This window comes from Macaca nemestrina, chromosome 18, assembly GCF_043159975.1.
Source record: "Macaca nemestrina isolate mMacNem1 chromosome 18, mMacNem.hap1, whole genome shotgun sequence".
In the NCBI taxonomy this organism is placed as follows: domain Eukaryota; kingdom Metazoa; phylum Chordata; class Mammalia; order Primates; family Cercopithecidae; genus Macaca; species Macaca nemestrina.
The window spans coordinates 47,893,003-47,911,422 of NC_092142.1; the positions used below are offsets into that span (position 1 = coordinate 47,893,003).

The 18,420-nt window shown below is 43.6% G+C and overlaps 1 long non-coding RNA gene across 5 annotated transcripts in view; it reads left to right on the forward strand.

Annotated features, from left to right (window-relative positions):
• LOC105492240 (uncharacterized) overlaps positions 1-18,149 on the forward strand; it is a 93,005-nt gene extending 74,856 nt beyond the window's left edge. For 3 of the 5 annotated variants that reach the window (XR_011616421.1, XR_011616425.1, XR_011616423.1), the window contains one exon: positions 9,927-11,550. This is a non-coding gene — a long non-coding RNA (uncharacterized lncRNA). Of the gene's footprint in view, positions 1-9,926; positions 11,551-17,992 lie in introns of those variants that run through there. The other 2 variants (XR_011616422.1, XR_011616427.1) reach the window with 2 other exon arrangements.
• Positions 18,150-18,420: the final 271 nt, after the last annotated feature.

Here is an 18,420-nt window from a genome sequence, read left to right on the forward strand (position 1 = left end):
TCTTAGGATGTAAGCATGTAATTTTTTTCACCATTAAATATGATGTTGGCTGCAGTTTTGGTTTTGTTTTGTTTTGTTTTTGTTTTTTTGGTGGATAACCTTTATCAGATTAAAGAAGTTCCGCTTTATTCCTAGTTTTCTGAGAGTTTTTATCATGGATAAATGTTGAGTTTTTAAAAATGCTTTTTTTTTTTTCTTGTATCAGTTGGTAAAACCATGGAATTTTTCTTCTTTAATCTGTTAATATGGAAGATTACAGTGACTGATTTTCAAATGTTGAACCAGCTTTGCATTCCTGAGATAAACTGCATCTGGCCATGATACATTACCCTTTTAATATATTACTGGACTGGATTTGCTAATATTTTGATGAGAATTTTGTGTCTATTTTCATGAGAGATATTCATCTGTAGGTTTCTTGTATCGTCATTTTCTGGTTTTGGGATCAAGGTAGTTCTGGCCTCTTAAAATAAGTTAGAAGTGCTTCCTCTTCTATGTTTTTGGAACAACATGTGTAGAAAATTTTCTTTACATGTTTGGTATAATTCACAGAGAGACAATCTGAGTCTGCAGTTTTCATTTTCAGAAGATTTTAAGCTATAATTTAAATTTCTTTATGGATAATGGGCTACTTAGATTGCCTGTTTATTCTTGGATAAGTTTAGTAATTTGTGGTTTCAAGGACTTGAACAATTTTATCTAAGCAGTCAAATATATATATATATGGCTGTTCATTAAACTTTTTTTTTTTTTTTTTTTTTTTGAGACGGAGTCTTGCTCTGTCACCCAGGCTGCAGTGCAGTGGCCAGATCTCAGCTCACTGCAAGCTCCGCCTCCCGGGTTCACACCATTCTCCTGCCTCAGCCTCCCGAGTAGCTGGGACTACAGGCGCCCGCCACCTCGCCCGGCTAGTTTTTTGTATTTTTTAGTAGAGACGGGGTTTCACCGTGTTAGCCAGGATGGTCTCGATCTCCTGACGTCGTGATTCACCGGTCTCGGCCTCCCAAAGTGCTGGGATTACAGGCTTGAGCCACCGCGCCTGGCCTCATTAAACTTTTAACATCTGTATAATCTGTAGTGAAATTTTCTCTTTAATTCCAAATAATAGTAATTTGTATTGTTTCTATTTCTTTGAGAGTCTGGCTAGACTTTTATCAATTTTATTAATTTTTTCAAATGACCAACTTTTGATTTTTTTTATTTCTCTATTTTTCTTTTTTAAATTTTATTGATTTCCACTCTTATTAGTATCTCCCTTTTCTTCTGCTTACTTTGGGTCTTTTATCTTCTTCAGTTTTTTTAAAGGATAAATACTAGGTTGTTAATATGAAACCTTTACTTTATTAAATGTAAGCGTTTAATGTTGCACCTTTCTCTTTAAACATTGCTTTAGCTGCATCCCATAAATTTGATATGCTGTGTTTTATATTTGTTCAATTATTTGTTCAAACTAATTTTTTAATATACTTTAAGTTCTAGGGTACATGTACACAACGTGCAGGTTTGTTACATATGTATACATGTGCCATGTTGATGTGCCACACCCATTAACTTGTCATTTACAATAGGTATATCTCCTAATGCTATCCGTTGCCCCTACCCCATCCCCACAATAGGACCCGGTGTGTGATGTTCCCCTTCCTGTGTCCAAGTAATCTCATTGTTCAATTCCCACTTATGAGTGAGAACATGCGGTGTTTCGTTTTCTGTTTTTGTGATAGTTTGCTGAGAATGATGGTTTCCAGCTGCATCCATGTCCCTTCAAAGGACACAAACTCATTCTTTTTTATGGCTGCATAGTATTCCATGGTGTATATGTGCCACATTTTCTTAATCCAGTCTGTCACTGGTGGACATTTGGGTTGATTCCAAGTCTTTGCTATTGTGAATAGTGCCGCAATAAACATACATGTGCATGTGTCTTTATAGAAGCATGATTTATAATCCTTTGGGCATATTGGGCATATACCCAGTAATGGGATGGCTGGGTCAAATGGTATTTCTAGTTCTAGATCCTTGAGGAATCACCATACTGTTTTCCACAATGGTTGAACTAGTTTACAGTCCCACCAACAGTGTAAAAGTGTTCCTATTTTTCCACATCCTCTCCAGCACCTGTTTCCTGATTTTTCAATGATTGCCATTCTAACTGGTGTGAGATGGTATCTCGTTGTGGTTTTGATTTGCATTTCTCTGATGGTGAGTGATGATGAGCATTTTTTCATGCATCTGTTGGCTGTATGAATGTCTTCTTTTGAGACGTGTCTGTTCATATACTTTGCCCACTTTTTGATGGGGTTGTTTTTTTCTTGTAAATTTGATTGAGTTCTTTGTAGGTTCTGGATATTAGCCCTTTGTCAGATGAGTAGATTGCAAAAATTTTCTCCCATTCTGTAGGTTGCCTGTTCACTCTAATGGTAGTTTCTTTTGCTGTACAGAAGCTCTTTAGTTTAATTAGATCCCATTTGTCAATTTTGGCTTTTGTTGCCATTGCTTTTGGTGTTTTAGACATGAAGTCCTTGCCCATGCCTATGTCCTGAATGGTATTACCTAGGTTTTCTTCTAGGGTTTTTATGGTTTTAGGTCTAACATTTAAGTCTCTAATCCATCTTGAATTAATTTTCGTATAAGGAGTAAGGAAAAGATCCAGTTTCAGCTTTCTACTTATGGCTAACCAATTTTCCCAGCACCATTTAATAAATAGGGAATCCTTTCTCCATTTCTTGTTTTTGTCAGGTTTGTCAAAGATCTGGTGACTGTAGATGTGTGGTATTATTTCTGAGGGCTCTGTTCTGTTCCATTGGTCTATATCTCTGTTTTGGTACCAGTACCATGCTGTTTTGGTTACTGTAGCCTTGTAGTGTAGTTTGAAGTCAGGTAGCATGATGTCTTCAGCTTTGTTCTTTTGGCTTAGGATTGTCATGGCAATGTGGGATCTTTTTTGGTTCCATATGAACTTTAAAGCAGTATTTCCAATTCTGTGAAGAAAGTCATTGGTAGCTTAATGGGGATGGCACTGAATCTATAAATTACCTTGGGCAGTATAACCATTTTCACAGTATTGATTCTTCCTATCCATGAGCATGGTATGTTCTTCCATTTGTTTGTGTCCTCTTTTATTTCACTGAGCAGTGGTTTGTAGTTCTCCCTGAAGAGGTCCTTTACATCCCTTGTAAGTTGGATTCCTAGGTATTTTATTCTCTTAAAAGCTATTGTGAATGTGAGTTCATTCATGATTTGACACTCTGTTTGTCTGTTACTGGTGTATAAGAATGCTTGTGATTTTTGCACATTTATTTTGTATCCTGAGACTTTGCTGAAGTTGCTTATCAGCTTAAGGAGATTTTGGGCTGAGATGATGGGGTTTTCAAAATATACAATCATGTCATCTGCAAACAGGGACAATTTGACTTCTTCTTTTCCTAGCTGAATACCCTTGATTTCTTTCTCTTGCCTGATTGCCCTAGCCAGAACTTCCAACATTATGTTGAATAGGAGTGGTGAGAGAGGGCATCGCTGTCTTGTGCCAGGTTTCAAAGGGAACACTTCCAGTTTTTGCCCATTCAGTATGATATTGGCTGTGGGTTTGTCATAAATAGTTCTTATTATTTTGAGATATGTTCCATCAATACCAAATTTCTTGAGTGTTTTTAGCATGAAGGGCTGTTGAATTTTTTCAAGGGCCTTTTCTGCATCTATTGAGATAATCATGTGGTTTTTGTCTTTGGTTCTGTTTATATGCTGGATTATGTTTATTGATTCGCATATGTTGAACCAGCCATGCATCCAGGGATGAAGCTGACTTGATCATTGTGGAAAAGCTTTTTGATGTGATGCTGAATTTGGTTTGCCAGTATTTTATTGAGGATTTTTGCATCGATGTTCATCAGGGATATTGGTCAAAAATTCTCTTTTTTTGTTGTATCTCTGCCAGGCTTTGGTATCAGGATGATGTTGGCCTCATAAAATGAGTTAGGGAGGATTCCCTCTTTTTCTATTGATTGGAATAGTTTCAGAAGGAATGGTACCGACTCCTCCTTGTACCTCTGGTAGAATTCGGCTGTGAATCCGTCTGGTCCTGGAATTTTTTTGGTTGGTAGGCTATTAATTATTGCCTCAATTTCAGAGCCTACTATTGGTCTATTCAGGGATTCAACTTCTTCCTGGTTTAGTCTTGGGAGAGTGTAAGTGTCCAGGAAATGATCCATTTCTTATAGGTTTTCTAGTTTATTTGCATAGAGGTGTTTATAGTACTCTCTGATGGTAGTTTGTATTTCTGTGGGGTCGGTGGTGATATCCCCTTTATCATTTTTTATTGCATCTATTTGATTCTCCTCTCTTTTCTTCTTTATTAGTCTTGCTAGTGGTCTATCAATTTTATTGATCTTTTCAAAAAGTCAGCTCCCGGATTCATTGATTTTTTGGAGGGTTTTTTGTGTCTCTATCTCCTTCAGTTCTGCTCTGATCTCAGTTATTTCTTGCCTTCTGCTAGCTTTCAAATGTGTTTGCTCTTGCTTCTCTAGTTCTTTTAATTGTGATGTTAGGGTGTCAATTTTAGATCTTTCCAGTTTTCTCTTGTGGGCATTTAGTGCTATAAATTTCCCTCTACACACTGCTTTAAATGTGTCCCAGAGATTCTGGTATGTTGTATCTTTGTTCTCATTGGTCTCAAAGAACATCTTTATTTCTACCTTCATTTCGTTATGTACCCAGTAGTCATTCAGGAGTAGGTTGTTCGGTTTCCATGTAGTTGAGTGGTTTTGATTGAGTTTCTTAGGCCTAAGTTCTAGTTTGATTGCACTGTGGTCTGAGAGACAGTTTGTTGTGATTTCTGTTCTTTTACATTTGCTGAGGAGTGCTTTACTTCCAACTATGTGGCCAATTTTGGAATAAGTGTGATGTGGTGCTGTGAAGAATGTATATTCTGTTGATTTGGGATGGAGAGTTCTGTAGATGTCTATTAGGTCCGCTTGGTGCAGAGTTGAGTTCAATTCCTGGATATCCTTGTTAACTTTCTGTCTCATTGATCTGTCTAATGATGACAGTGGAGTGTTAAATTCTCCCATTATTATTGTATGGGAGTCTAAGTCTGTTTGTAAGTCTCTAAGGACATGCTTTATGAATCTGGGTGCTCCTGTATTGGGTGCATATATATTTAGGATAGTAAGCTCTTCCTGATGAATTGTTCCCTTTAGCATTATGTAATGGCCTTGTCTTTTTTGATCTTTGATGGTTTAAAGTCTGTTTTATCAGAGACTAGGATTGCAACCCCTGCTTTTTTTTTGTTCTTCATTTGCTTGGTAGATCTTCCTGCATCCCTTTATTTTGAGCCTATGTATGTCTCTGCATGTGAGATGGGTCTCCTGAATACAGCAAACTGATGAGTCTTGACTCTTTATCCAATTTGCCAGTCTGTGTCTTTTAATTGGACCATTTAGTCCATTTACATTTAAGGTTAATATTGTTATGTGTGAACTTGGTCCTGTCATTATGATATTAGCTGGTTATTTTGCTTGTTAGTTTATGCAGTTTCTTCCTAGCATCGATGGACTTTACATTTTGGCATGTTTTTGCAATGGCTGGTACTGGTTGTTCCTTTCCATGTTGAGTGCTTCCTTCAGGATCTCTTGTAGGGCAGGCCTGGTGGTGACAAAATCTCTAAGTATTTGCTTATCTGTAAAGAATTTTATTACTCCTTCACTTATGAAACTTAGTTTGGTTGGATATGAAATTCTGGGTTGAAAATTCTTTTCTTTAGGAATGTTGAATATTGGCCCCACTCTCTTCTGGCTTAGAGAGTTTCTGCTGATAGATCTACTGTTAGTCTGATGGGCTTCCCTTTGTGGGTAACCCGACCTTTCTCTCTGGCTGCCCTTAATTTTTTTTCCGCCACTTCAACTTTGGTGAATCTGTCAATTATGTGTCTTGGAGTTGCTCTTCTCAAGGAGTATCTTTGTGGCATTCTCTGTATTTCCTGAATTTGAATGTTGGCTTGCCTTACTAGGTTGGGGAAGTTCTCCTGGATGATACCCTGCAGAGTGTTTTCCAACTTGGTTCCATTTTCCCCCTCACTTTCAGGCACACCAATCAGATGTAGATTTGGTCTTTTCACATAATCCCATATTTCTTGGAGGCTTTGTTCATTTCTTTTTACTCTTTTTTCTCTACTCTTCTCTTCTCACTTCATTTCATTCATTTGATCTTCAATCGCTGATACTCTTTCTTCCAGTTGATCAAGTCGGTTACTGAAGCTTGTGCATTTGTCATGTAGTTCTTGTATTATGGTTTTCATCTCTATCAGTTCTTTCAAGGACTTCTCTAGATTGGTTATTCTAGTTAGCCATTCGTCACATCTTTTTTCAAGGTTTTTAGTTTCTTTGCACTGGTTACGTAGTTCCTCCTTCAGCTCTGAGAAGTTTGATTGACTGAAGCCTTCTTCTCTTAACTCGTCAAAGTCATTCTCCATCCAGCTTTGTTCTGTTGCTGGCGATGTGCTGTGTTCCTTTGGAGGGGGAGATGCGCTCTGAATTTTTGAATTTCCAGCTTTTCTGCACTGCTTTTTCCCCATCTTTGTGTTTTTATCTGCCTTTGGTCTTTGATGATGGTGATGTACTGATGGGGTTTTGTTGTGAGTGTCCTTTCTGTTTGTTAGTTTTCCTTCTAACAGTCAGGACCCTCAGCTATAGGTCTGTTGGAGTTTGCTTGAGGTGCACTCCAGACCCTATTTGCCTGGGTATCAGCAGCAGAGGCTGCAGAAGATAGAATATTGCTGAATAGCGAGAGTTGCTGCCTGATTCTTGCTCTGGAGCTTTGTCTCAGGGGTGTACCCAGTCGTGTGAGTTGTGAGGTGTCGGTCTGCACCTAGTGGGGGATGTCTCCCAGTTAGGCTACTCAGGGGTCAGGGACCAACTTGAGCAGACAGTCTATCCATTCTCAGATCTCAACCTCCATGCTGGGAGATCCACTGCTCTCTTCAAAGCTGTCAGACAGGGACATATACCTCTGCCGAGGTTTCTGCTGCTTTTTGTTTAGCTATGCCCTGTCCCCAGAGGTGGTCTACAGAGGCAGGCAGGCCTCCTTGAGTAGTTGTGGGCTCCACCCAATTCGAGCTTCCCAATGGCTTTGTTTACCTACTTAAGCCTCAGCAATGGTGGGCGCCCCTCCTCCAGCCTCGCTGTTGCCTTGCAGTTAGATCTCAGACTGCTGTGCTAACAATGAGGGAGGTTCCATGGGCATGGGACCCTCCGGGCCAGGTGTGGGATATAATCTCCTGGTGTGCCGTTTGGTAAGACCCTTGGTAAAGTGCAGTATTAGGGTGGGAGTTACCTGATTTTCCAGGTGTTTTGTGTCTCAATTTCCTTTGGCTAGGAAAAGGACTTCCCTTCCCCCTTGCACTTCCCAGGTGAGGTGATGCCTCACCCTGCTTCAGCTCTCACTGGTTGGGTTGCACCCGTGGACCAGCACCAACTGTTTGACATGCCCCAGTGAGATGAACCCAGTACCTCAGTTGAAAATGCAGAAATCACCCGTCTTCTGTGTCACTCACACTGGGAGCTGGAGGCTGGAGCTGTTCCTATTTGGCCATCTTGGGCATGCCCCCCCGTTTGTTCAAACTATTATTTAATTCTCCCTGATATTTCCTTCTGACCAACGGATTATTTAGAAGTATGTTGTTTATTTAATTTCTATATATTTGAAGAATTTTTTCCAGATATCTTTATTACTGATTTCTAGTTTAATTCCAAGAGGCCTGTGTTTTGAGGCTCATATCCTACAGCTGGAGGTAGAAATTGGGGCTAGTTTTGGGAATAGGTACATCAAACTCTTTAGAAATGTTTATACCCTTTGACTCAACCTTTCCACATCTTTGCTTGTATCCTAAGGAAGTATTTATTAATGTAGACATAAATTTGTGTGACTCCCCCAAATTTGAAAAAAAAAAACCCAAATGCCAAACACTAGGAAACTAAACTATGATAATCCAAACAGTGAAATATTATGCAGCCACTAAAACTTATGCCTCTAATCCCAGGGCTTTGGGAGCCTGAAGTGGGAGGATTGCTTGAATCTGGAAGTTCAAGACCAGCCTGGGAAACAGAACAAGACTTTGTCTCTGCAAAAAATAGAAAAATTAGCCGGGCATGGTAGTGCACACCTATAATCCCAGTTACTTAGGAGTTTGAGGCAGGAGGATCCCTTGAGCCCCAAAAGTTGAGGCTGCAATGAACTATAATTGCACCACTGCACTCCAGCCTGGGCAGCAGAGGGAGGCCTCTAGTCTTTAAAAAAAGGAAAAAAAAGACTCATCCTTAGGACAATGTGGAACATCATGGGAAGGAGCTAATGATCTATTAAGTACTTGGTTTTAGGTCAACTCCTGTTAATCTGAATTAAATAACAAACTTTGCCTCTCTTGTTTATTGGTCTTTCTTTAGTGCCTGGAACATAGCAAATACTCAGAAATATTTTAGTAAATAAATAAAGAGGAGGAAAGTATATTTCTCCACCTCATTATTGAGATATGTGTGTGTGTGTGTGTGTGTGTGTGTGTGTGTGTGTGTGTGTGTACACCTGGTTCTGCTTTTATTTTATTTTATTTTATTTTATTTTATTTTATTTTATTTATGTTTTTGAGACCGAGTCTCACTCTGTTATCCAGGCTGGAATGTAGTGGTGTGATCCTGGCTCACTGCAACCTCTGCCTCCCAGGTTCAAGTGATTCTCCTGCCTCAGCCTCGCAAGTAGCTGGGATTACAGGCACCTGCCACCATGCCCGGCTAATTTTGTATTTTTAGTATAGATGAGGTTTCACCATGTTGGCCAGGCTGGTCTCAAACTCCTGCCCTCAGGTGATCCACTCACCTTGGCCTCCCAAAGTTCTGGGATTACAGGAGTGAGCCACCGCACCTGGCTGTTCTGCTCTTTTTATGTGAGTTGCATTCTTGTTTCTCACACTGGCTACATGTGATAAGCATGTTTTCCCTTCTTTTCTCTATGACTCAGTCCCTGATCCATTTCAGCTGATACCCTGACACTTCACATTTGCGGAGTAAGTCCTATTTGGGAGGTATTCACAGTCATCATCTTTGATCACTAATTATGTACAGCATCCTTACAACTAGCAGGTATAAGTAACCTAATTTTTCTGAAGGACAAATGCGGACAACCGTCACTGCCTAAAGGTCTGTGGTGAGTGAATGGCAGAGAAGCATCTTGGGCCAGAATGTCCTGCTTCCAGCCCAGTATCCTTCCCTTCACTCCCCATCCCAGCAGCCCTGGCCTACCCAAGACAAGGGCTCTGGAACGTCTGGGACCCCAATTTCATCAGCGGTGTCTAGCTTACCAGTGCCATGTGAAATGCCACAGTGGCTCTACAATCTTGCTGGTTCCTGTGTTTCCCAAATATCAAAAGGGCACAGTCTTCCATAGCAACTAACAGTCTGAAAATGTAATGACTTTTTAAAAATCTTGGGCAACTGGGCCACTTGTGCTTTGCTGCTCTCTAGCTTATATAAAACCACATAAAATACTGCAAGTAGACTCAGAAACCCTCAGCAGCCTCCAGTGAAAATAAAATGGGCTTGAGTTTGAGCTGATCAAAAGTTTTGGCCCTGTCACTGGGTGAACTCGGGTACATTACTGAATCTCTCTGAAAGTCACTCACCTCACCTGATACATTGTGATAAGTGGGCATTAAGGGTGATATTACAATGAAATGATGACTGTCTTGTGCCTGGAAAATAGGAAGGGCTCAGTAAAGGAGGTTTGTGTTATAACTGTCCTAGTCAGCAACGACGCTCTCAATTCCTAAGTGTCCCACTTTTAAGGGAGGAGTACTCCAGTGGAACCGGAGTGAACTCTGCCTGTTCCCGACCTGCTTTGCCTGTTTGACTCACTTCCCTCTTGTGTTTTCTTCCTTCCCCAAGATCTTGCACAGTCTCAACAAGAGTCCCTGATGGTAGGTGAGATCTTGCAGCTTCATCAGCCTAACTTCTGAGATGAGAGACATGAGTGGAGCTTTTCACCTGCTCCAGATCTGCTCTGAGTGGTCTTTGTTAAGCGTGTGAATTGACACTAGAAACCGTCGAGAGACACTTCGATTTGGGGAACTTTTTCTGAGGCTGAGAAACTGGGAGACTCCTTGGCTCTGAAGGAGAATCTCAGAACTGGTTGTCCATGCTCACCACAGGCCAAGGCTCCATGGGGGAAGGACAGTGTGGATACTGGAGGCCCAACTCCCTTGCCTAGCACCGTTTCCTGCCCTTGTGTTTCCCCAGCATCTGAGAACTTCCTCCATTGCAACAGCACTCCCCCACTGGTAGCATAAGCACCTGGATCCATTTCCACCCTCCCAGCAGACTAGGAGCATCCTGAGAGTAAGGGCTGTGGCTCACTCATCTCTCTATGCCCAGTACAGAGTTTAGTGACTGTTCCCTGAAAGAAGGAATGAAAGATGAGTTCATTTGAAGCCTGAACTGCAGGCCACTAGGCATAAAAGGAAAGCAAAGCTCTCGCCCATCCAGCCACACCTGAAAATGTGGATCCTTCAAACAAGTTTAGCAAACAGCCTTTGTTCTCAGGTACAGAGACAGCGTGACATTGTGTGAGTTGCTCTTCCTCTCCCTCTGCCTCTTTAGTGTCTGAGCAAAATGTTCTGCTTTTCGTTGTCGCTCTTCAAACAGTATGTTATTGTCATGCTTCTGCCTTCTTTAAATAAAGAGGAATGAGGAGGGTTTTCTTGTACATGCAAAATTAACACAAATCAAAACTGCTGCTGTTCTTTGATCCGTCCTGGACTCTGATTCGTGTCAGCCTTTTCATTTTCCCACTGAGAGTGTTCAGCTCAGGAAGGATTACACGGGGAGGAAAACCGCTTACCACTTCCCATTTGATTAACACAATTTAATGCAGCAATAATGCCAGGGAAGTTCATTACAAGGGAAAAGCTCTGATGCAGGCTGCCCACGGTGTCTGGGGACAGGGTCTTTTTATTTAAAATGCAATCAAGCCCCTATGGTGAGTGGATCCGTGAAATCCTTCCTGAGCTGGGGAAGGTGGAATTGCCATTTAATGTAGACAGACAAAAATCCCTTCTGTTTGTACAGCTTTTGACAATTTATTCACGCTGTCTACGAATATTTAGTGTGGCTTGTTATGCTCCAAACCTTGGGATGAGGAAAACTGAAGAGGACCGTACCTTCATTATGCTTACAGCCTAGAAGGGGCAGTGGACATTTTTCATAGATGAGCACATTGCTGACAGGTCAGGATGTCATGAAGGGGTCACACCAGGAGCATGGGAGTGGGCGGCGCAGCACCTGTCTGGGAAATCAGGGAAGACCACCCTGAGGAGGTGACATACATGCCAAGTTCAGAAGCATGAGTAAGAGTTGATGTGAAATGAACACAAAGGGGAGAAGTAGAGCTCTTGAGGTTGAGAAACTCCTGTGTGAATTGCGAGGCAGCAGGAGCCTGACCCGCTAGCCATACTGTCAAGTTGTCCATGTGCCTGGGGCAGATGGGACAGGGGACAGACAGATGGGGATGGCACTGGAGAAGAGTTCTGACGTGCCCCAGGCCCCCAGCTGCCTCCCTCTTACTCCACAGCAGCCTGGTGTGAACAACGTAGAGTCTCTCTCATGACCGAGGAAAGATCAGGAATGTGTGACCTCTCAGCCTGGGCAACACGGCAAAACACTGTCTCTATAAAAAATACAAAAATTAGCCGGGTGTGGTGGTGCACACCTGTGGTCCCAGCTACTCAGGAGGCTGAGGTGGGAGGATTGCTTGGGGTCTGGAAGTTGGAGGCTGCGATGAGCTGTGTTCAAACCATTGCACTCTAGCCTGGGTGACAGAGTGATACCCTGTTTCAAAAAAAAAAGAAAGAAAGAAGGAGAGAGACCAAAAGAGGGAGAGGAAGGAAGGAAGGAAGGAAGGAAGGAAGGAAGGAAGGAAGGAAGGAAGGAAGGAAGGAAGGAAGGAAGGAAGGAAGGAAGGAAGGAAGGAAGGAAGGAAGGATAAGAAAGAAAGAAAGAAAGAAAGAAAGAAAGAAAGAAAGAAAGAAAGAAAGAAAGAAAGAAAGAAAGAAAGAAAGAAAGAAAGAAAGAAAGAAGGAAGGAAGGAAGGAAGGAAGGAAGGAAGGAAGGAAGGAAGGAAGGAAAGAAGGAAGGAAGGAAGGAAGGAAGGAAGGAAGGAAGGAAGGAAGGAAGGAAAGGAAAGGAAGAAAGGAAGAAAGAAAGGAAGGAAATCTGGGGCCTCCAACTCAGAGCACCCCCTGCTTCTCAGCCCCATGGGGACTCTCCTCAGCTCCTAGGGTGGAAACACGACCGCCCAGAAGGCCCAGGCTGGAAGCCCATCCCTGAGTCATCTGGTTCACTTGTGTCTCAGTTTCTGCCTCTGCAAAATGAGCCCACCGGGGTCAGTCTTTGCTTGCCTTGCGGCACTATTGGATGGACAACCTAAGACAGGAGACTCAAGCAGTTCCATGGAGTTCTGGAGGAATATCAGGGCTAATGAATGGTAATCACTGGCAAAACCTGCAGGGTGGGAACCAGATCGGCACTGGCCGGGCATGAGGAAGGTGCCTTGAACTACATAGAGATTGGGAAGATTCTGCCTGACTTCCAGGAATAAATTTGAGTCTCGTGAGGAACTGGGGCTCTGAAATTGTCCTTGTGTCACCATAGGCTAAGATACGTTGCAGTAAAAACAAACCTCAAGTCTCTTAGTGCCACAGAAGCTTATTTCTTGTTCACATGAAACTGGCTTCAGGTCTGGGCAAACATCCAGGGCCACTGTCCTTGATACCACGGGTCAACTGTCCAGGGGAGGGAGGCTGCAGCTGACTGCCACGGGTCATCAGAGTCTCAACCCACCTGGAAGTGACACGGCCCTTCCACACTCATTGCAGCAGCCCAAGCGGGTCACATGGCCACACTCATGCTCAGGGAGCAGAGGCCCGCCATCGTCCTGCATGGCTGGAAGAAGAGGAGAGCGAGAAGTTTGGGAGAGCAGCGCTCACAGCTACTGTCCTCCTCTTGGGCCTCCTCAGCTGTGTTCACAGGACTCCAGCAGAGTCCATTCCCAGCCCTCCCTCCACTCAGGACAAAAGCCAGACCCTGCTGTAATGAAGGAGCTTTCCAGATGGGCCCCCACTGTGCGTCCAGCCCACTCTCCCCCAAGCACCAACGCCAGCCAGACTCAACTGCACTAAGTGCCCTCCCGCTGCTTCCTCTCCTCCATGGCTCTCAGCCAGCTGCTTCCACCTTTGGAACCCATTCCCTGCCTTCCCAGAATAACCCCTGCCGAGGGCAGGCATCCCTGCTTTGCAAACCTGCCCTGCCCTGCCCCTGCCCTTCCCCTCTCCACCCCCAACTTGGGCCAGCTGCTCCTCCTCCAGTCGTGACAGTGTTCAGGCCACTCTGCCACCTGTCCCCGCAGCCCTGACCATGGGCCTCCTGCCTCCTTAGCCCACATGCCTCCTTTGATCCCATAACATTATCACCTTGTAACACGCTACATATTTGTTTGGTTCTTATGCATGTTGTTTGTTTCCTGTCTTCTATTCTGGAATCCGGACTCCACAAGGCGGGGACTTTGCTCTCTTTCATTTGCAAATGCATCCCACATGCCTAGCATGGGGCCTGGCACTTATTAGGTGCTTAAGAAATACATGCTGAGTGTCTCCAGGGAATGCCCAGCCACGCCTTGGTTTCCCCAGGTGTTTAGTTCCAGAGGATGGAAGCCTCTCTTTCCAGATCATCTTGCTTGCATTTACAGGCAACCAAAACACCTCGGAAAATGCAGGATCTCCTGGTCAGCGTGTCTGCCCGTCAGGATGTTAACAGTAAATGACAATGCCTCATTGAGGCCCAGTGAGAGGAAAGGAATTGTTGAAGGGTGTTGCCACCAGGGCTGCCTGCCTCTGGCCAGGGAAGCCAAAGGAAAGGTCAGGAGAGGACTGATGAGCACCCCAGTGGGAGGGAAGCCCAGGAGAACACGGTCTCCAATCCCTGAATAATCCTTAAAAGGAGAGAAGGGCCAGCTCTTTCTCATTTCCCCTGAATGGCAATGGCAGAGGCCGTCTTGAGGAATTACAGATTGCTCTGATTACCAGATTCGAACCAGAAAATTAGAGGCTAGAGATATAAAGAAAAAGACACACAGGCCAAGGGTGATGGCTTACACCTATTATCCCAGTGCTTTGGAAGGCCAAGGCAGGAAGATTGCTTGAGGCCAGGAGTGTGAGACCAGCCTGGGCAACGTAGCAAACCCCTTTTCTGCAAAAAAGTTTGAAAATTAGCCGGACGTGGTGGCACACACCTATAGTCTCAGCTACTTGGGAGGCTGAGGTGGGAGGATTGCTTGAGCCCAGGAATTTGAGGCTGCAATGAACTTGGTCTCTTTGTGGTCTCGGGTGGAGGGGACCAGACTGGAGGGCTTGTCGAAGTTTTCTTGCTGTTTCCTATTGGGGTGAATTCAGCTTTCTCATCCTGTACATAACTGTCACATGCAATCTTAGGAACGCACTTTACTTCCCTCTTGCAGGCAGAAGACACATCTGTAACTAGCCTCCTCTGTGGGAGAGAAAATACCTGCATGAGCGAAGCGAATTGAATAGCGGGAGGAGAGCCTCTTTTTGCCAGCTGAGAGCCTGAGCCTGGCTCTGTGGAGCCACCTGGGCCTTGCATGGTGACAGGAACTCTTTGCTGACAAGCCCTTAGTCTGTGGGAAGGTTTATGTACCAGCACTTTCATAAACTCTTCATTATAGCAACTCACACCTGGTGACCTTTACCCTCTTTGGGGACCTCTATGTGTCACTCACTATTTATTCACTGCCTCGAGACTTCCAGGCAGGAAGGTCGAGACCTGCTGTAATTTGATAAACATTTGGGTTGTCAAATTACAAAATCCAGCTTCTTTTCCCCTTTGGACAACAGAAATAGTGTGCTGATGTTTGGTGGTTCTTCCTCTCCCGTTCCTCTGCAGTAGTGATTATACTCCCCCGGCTTGCTTTCTTTTGGTTTGTCACATCTGTGGGTGAAAGGGAGGGGATGGGCTTATGTTTGGCCTCTGGGAGCACGTGAAGAGTCCTAACATGGTGGCTTCTGTTCATGTGATGCTCTGACCTTCCCAAGGGCCTCCACATCTGTGTTTTGTCCTTACAGCTTCCAGGCCAGGAAAATCAGGACAAGGTGTGTTCTATTTGCAGATGGAGCTGTTCAGTCCAGAGAGGAGCTGTGATCTGCCTTAACGTCCAGAATGAGCTAAAGACAGACTTAGTGAGAACCCAGCTTGCCTGGATTCTGTTTACTAAGGTGTCTGGCAAATATTTAGCAAGTTGTTACCCTATGCCAGACATTTTTCTAGGGGCTGGAGAGATGCTGATGTAAAAACAGAGAAGGTCCGTGCTCAAGTAGAGTATCCATCGGAAAGTAGAGGTAGTTTTAGGATATTCTCTTGCTTTTCTGCCAAATGGTTGTGTTTTCCTAATTTGACTTTAAAACAAGGCTTAGGATATAGCACTGTCACTTGGAATCTCTCTTTCTTTCTGTTTTTCCTTTTCTACCCCTTTTCTCCTTCTTTTCCTCTTTCTCTTCCTTTTTCTTTTCTATTAGGACCTGCTGCAGGGGAGACGGGGTACAAATTTATTGCCACAGCTGTCTACTTCTTTTCTTTCTTTCTTTCCTAATGATTTCAATAATTTTTGATACAATGCACCAAAGGTTTTTCTTGCACGGGAACAAAAGGTGAAATGTTAATATGATTTTATTTGGGCTCAGACTGGATGAGGAAGACCTTTTGTTTCCTACCTTTCATCTTCAAGTCGGCACTCGTTAATTAAATCAAGCCCGTGGAAAGTGACCTTTGGGGGATGGAGACTCCTGAGAATAGAATATTTTAATCAAAAATGGGCAATAAATAAACAAGCGAGAAAACAGCGGTTAGACAAAGAAACACTCGGAAAACTTTCAGATGAGAGCTCTTGAAGGAAAGGTAATTTGCTTTTTTGGGGGGTGGTGAAAGTGCATACTTAGGTTATGAGCCACGACGGTCCTGCAAATGGGGCCACTTGGACAAAATCCTTCACCACTTCCTTCCATACATGCTAGAACAGGAAAGAGGCCCCTGCTGATTTTACACCCCCAAGACCACCGTGGTGCTTTTCTTGCAGTCGGATTGCAGAAGGGGCAGCCCCATTTCTCTGAGCCCTCGCCTTACCTGGCCACAAGGCAGCGTAAAAGAGTCCTTTTTTTTTTTTTTCCTATGCGTGCAGAGGTAACCTGTGAGGCTGCTCACCTCTGGGCCAGGCATGGCTGATGAATGACTTGGTCCTCTGGGCTTGGGAGGACTAAAAGGGTGCTGGGCATCTGCCTGCTCATGGGAGTCAGCCTCACCCCAAAGCTGAAAATTCATTATGCTGGGGTCAAGACAGGCTTCCGCTGTACAGGAAATAAATAGATGGGAGTACTGTGGTGGGTGACAGTGTGGGCTTTGGAGGCTCTGGGACTTATTTGCTGTGTGATTTTAAGTGCAGTAGTTAGCTTTTTTGAGTCTCAATTTTGTGAACTATAAAATGGGGATAATAATCTCACTTTATAAGGTTCTTGAGAGGAGTCCATGAAATTATAAATATAATAAGCTGGCATGAAAGTGACGGGTGCTCAATGCAGAATGGTCATTACGACGTCTCTGTCCCTCCACGGTCCTACCCTGCCCACAAAATGTGCTGCCTGCAGAGAATCCAGGCATATCCCACTGCCTCTTTTTTTCACATTTTAACAGAAAGTTATACTTAAATATACAGTAAGTCTTCTAATGGAAGTTGTCTTTTTTTTTTTTTTTTTTGAGAGACAGGGTTTCACTCTGTCACCCAGGCTGGAGCACAGTGGCACAATCACAGCTCACTCCAACCTCTACTTCCTGGTCTCAGGGGATCCTCCCATCTCAGCCTCCCGAGTAGCTGGGACCACAGGCATGTGAAACCATGCCTAGCTAATTTTTCTATTTTTTTGTAGAGATGGGGTTCCTCCGTATTGCCCAGGCTGATCTCAAACCCTTGGGCTCAAGTGATCTGCCTGCCTTGGCCTCCCAAAATGTGATTGCAGGCATGAACCACTGCACCTGGCCAGAAGTGGTCTTTGAATCTAAATATATACATATGTGTGTGTATATGTATTCATTTGTTCATGCATGCCTTAACTATTGAGTGTCTAGCATGTGTCAGGTACTCTGGAGGCACTGCGCATAAAATAGAGAGCAGAGAGCAAGCCCCAGTGCCTGCGCTCATGGACCTCCCCGTGTAGGCCAGTAATGTTCAATAGAATGTTCTGTGGTGATAGAAATACTTATCTGTGATGTTCAATATGGTAGCCACTAGCCACATGTGGCTACTGAACACTTGAATTGTGGTAGTGACAGGAAGTGTATTTTCATTTTAAATAGTCATACATGACTAATGGTTACTCTATTGGATGGTAGAGGTCTAGAGGACAAACATGAAAATGTTTAGCACAAAGCCTGGCATACAGTCAGTACTCAATAAGTGCACCTTTTCTTTCCCTCCCTCCACTATGTGGCACCTGGTACCATGTTTGTTAACTCTTCTGCTGCTGTTACATGTTCTTAAGGATGAGTAAGATCATCTCAAATAGACTCTAGAAAGATAGGCCTCAGTTTGGATTATTTATGTGTGCCTTCCAGGATTTTGCACACAGTAAGTGCTCTTTAAATGCCTATTAAAGAGAAAATATGGTGTAAGAAAGGGAACATACTTTGGCGTGAAGAATAAATGAATTTACATCTTGGCTCCATCACTCAGCAGCTGCACAACCTGAGCAAGTTACTCAACCTGTCTGGGTCTCAGCTTTCTCTCTGTTCAATGGGGTGATGATGGGCTGCTACTCTGTGGGGGTAGTTGTGAAAACAGATGAACTCATGCATGAAAATAACCCAGCATGGATCCTTACACAAAGCTGCTCTCCAAACAGGAGAAAGCCAAGCAGAAGACAAATGATGACGCTTCTTCTTTGGATGTTCCCAGCCTCACAGATGTGGGCCTTGTATTCAATGAGTGTGACTCTGTTGTCCTAGCTGTGATGACTTGCTGAGGGAGTAGCAGCTGATTCCAGATAAGCAAATCATATTACTTACCTGTTTGTTGTTGTTGTTATTTATTTATTTATTTTTATTTATTTATTTTTATAGTAGATCTAAGGGGAGAAGTTCATCTCTTCTCTGCTGGTCCCAGCCATAAGAACTTCTCAATACCAAGTTACCCCTTAGGTGGAGAAAGCTGGTCTGCAGTAAGAAATAATAAAATCAACAACGCATGCAAGAGAAACTGAAATACATGGTGAGAAAAGGCATGTGAGTCCTGGAAATGTTCATGCCCTGACCCCTGACCCCTGACCCCTGA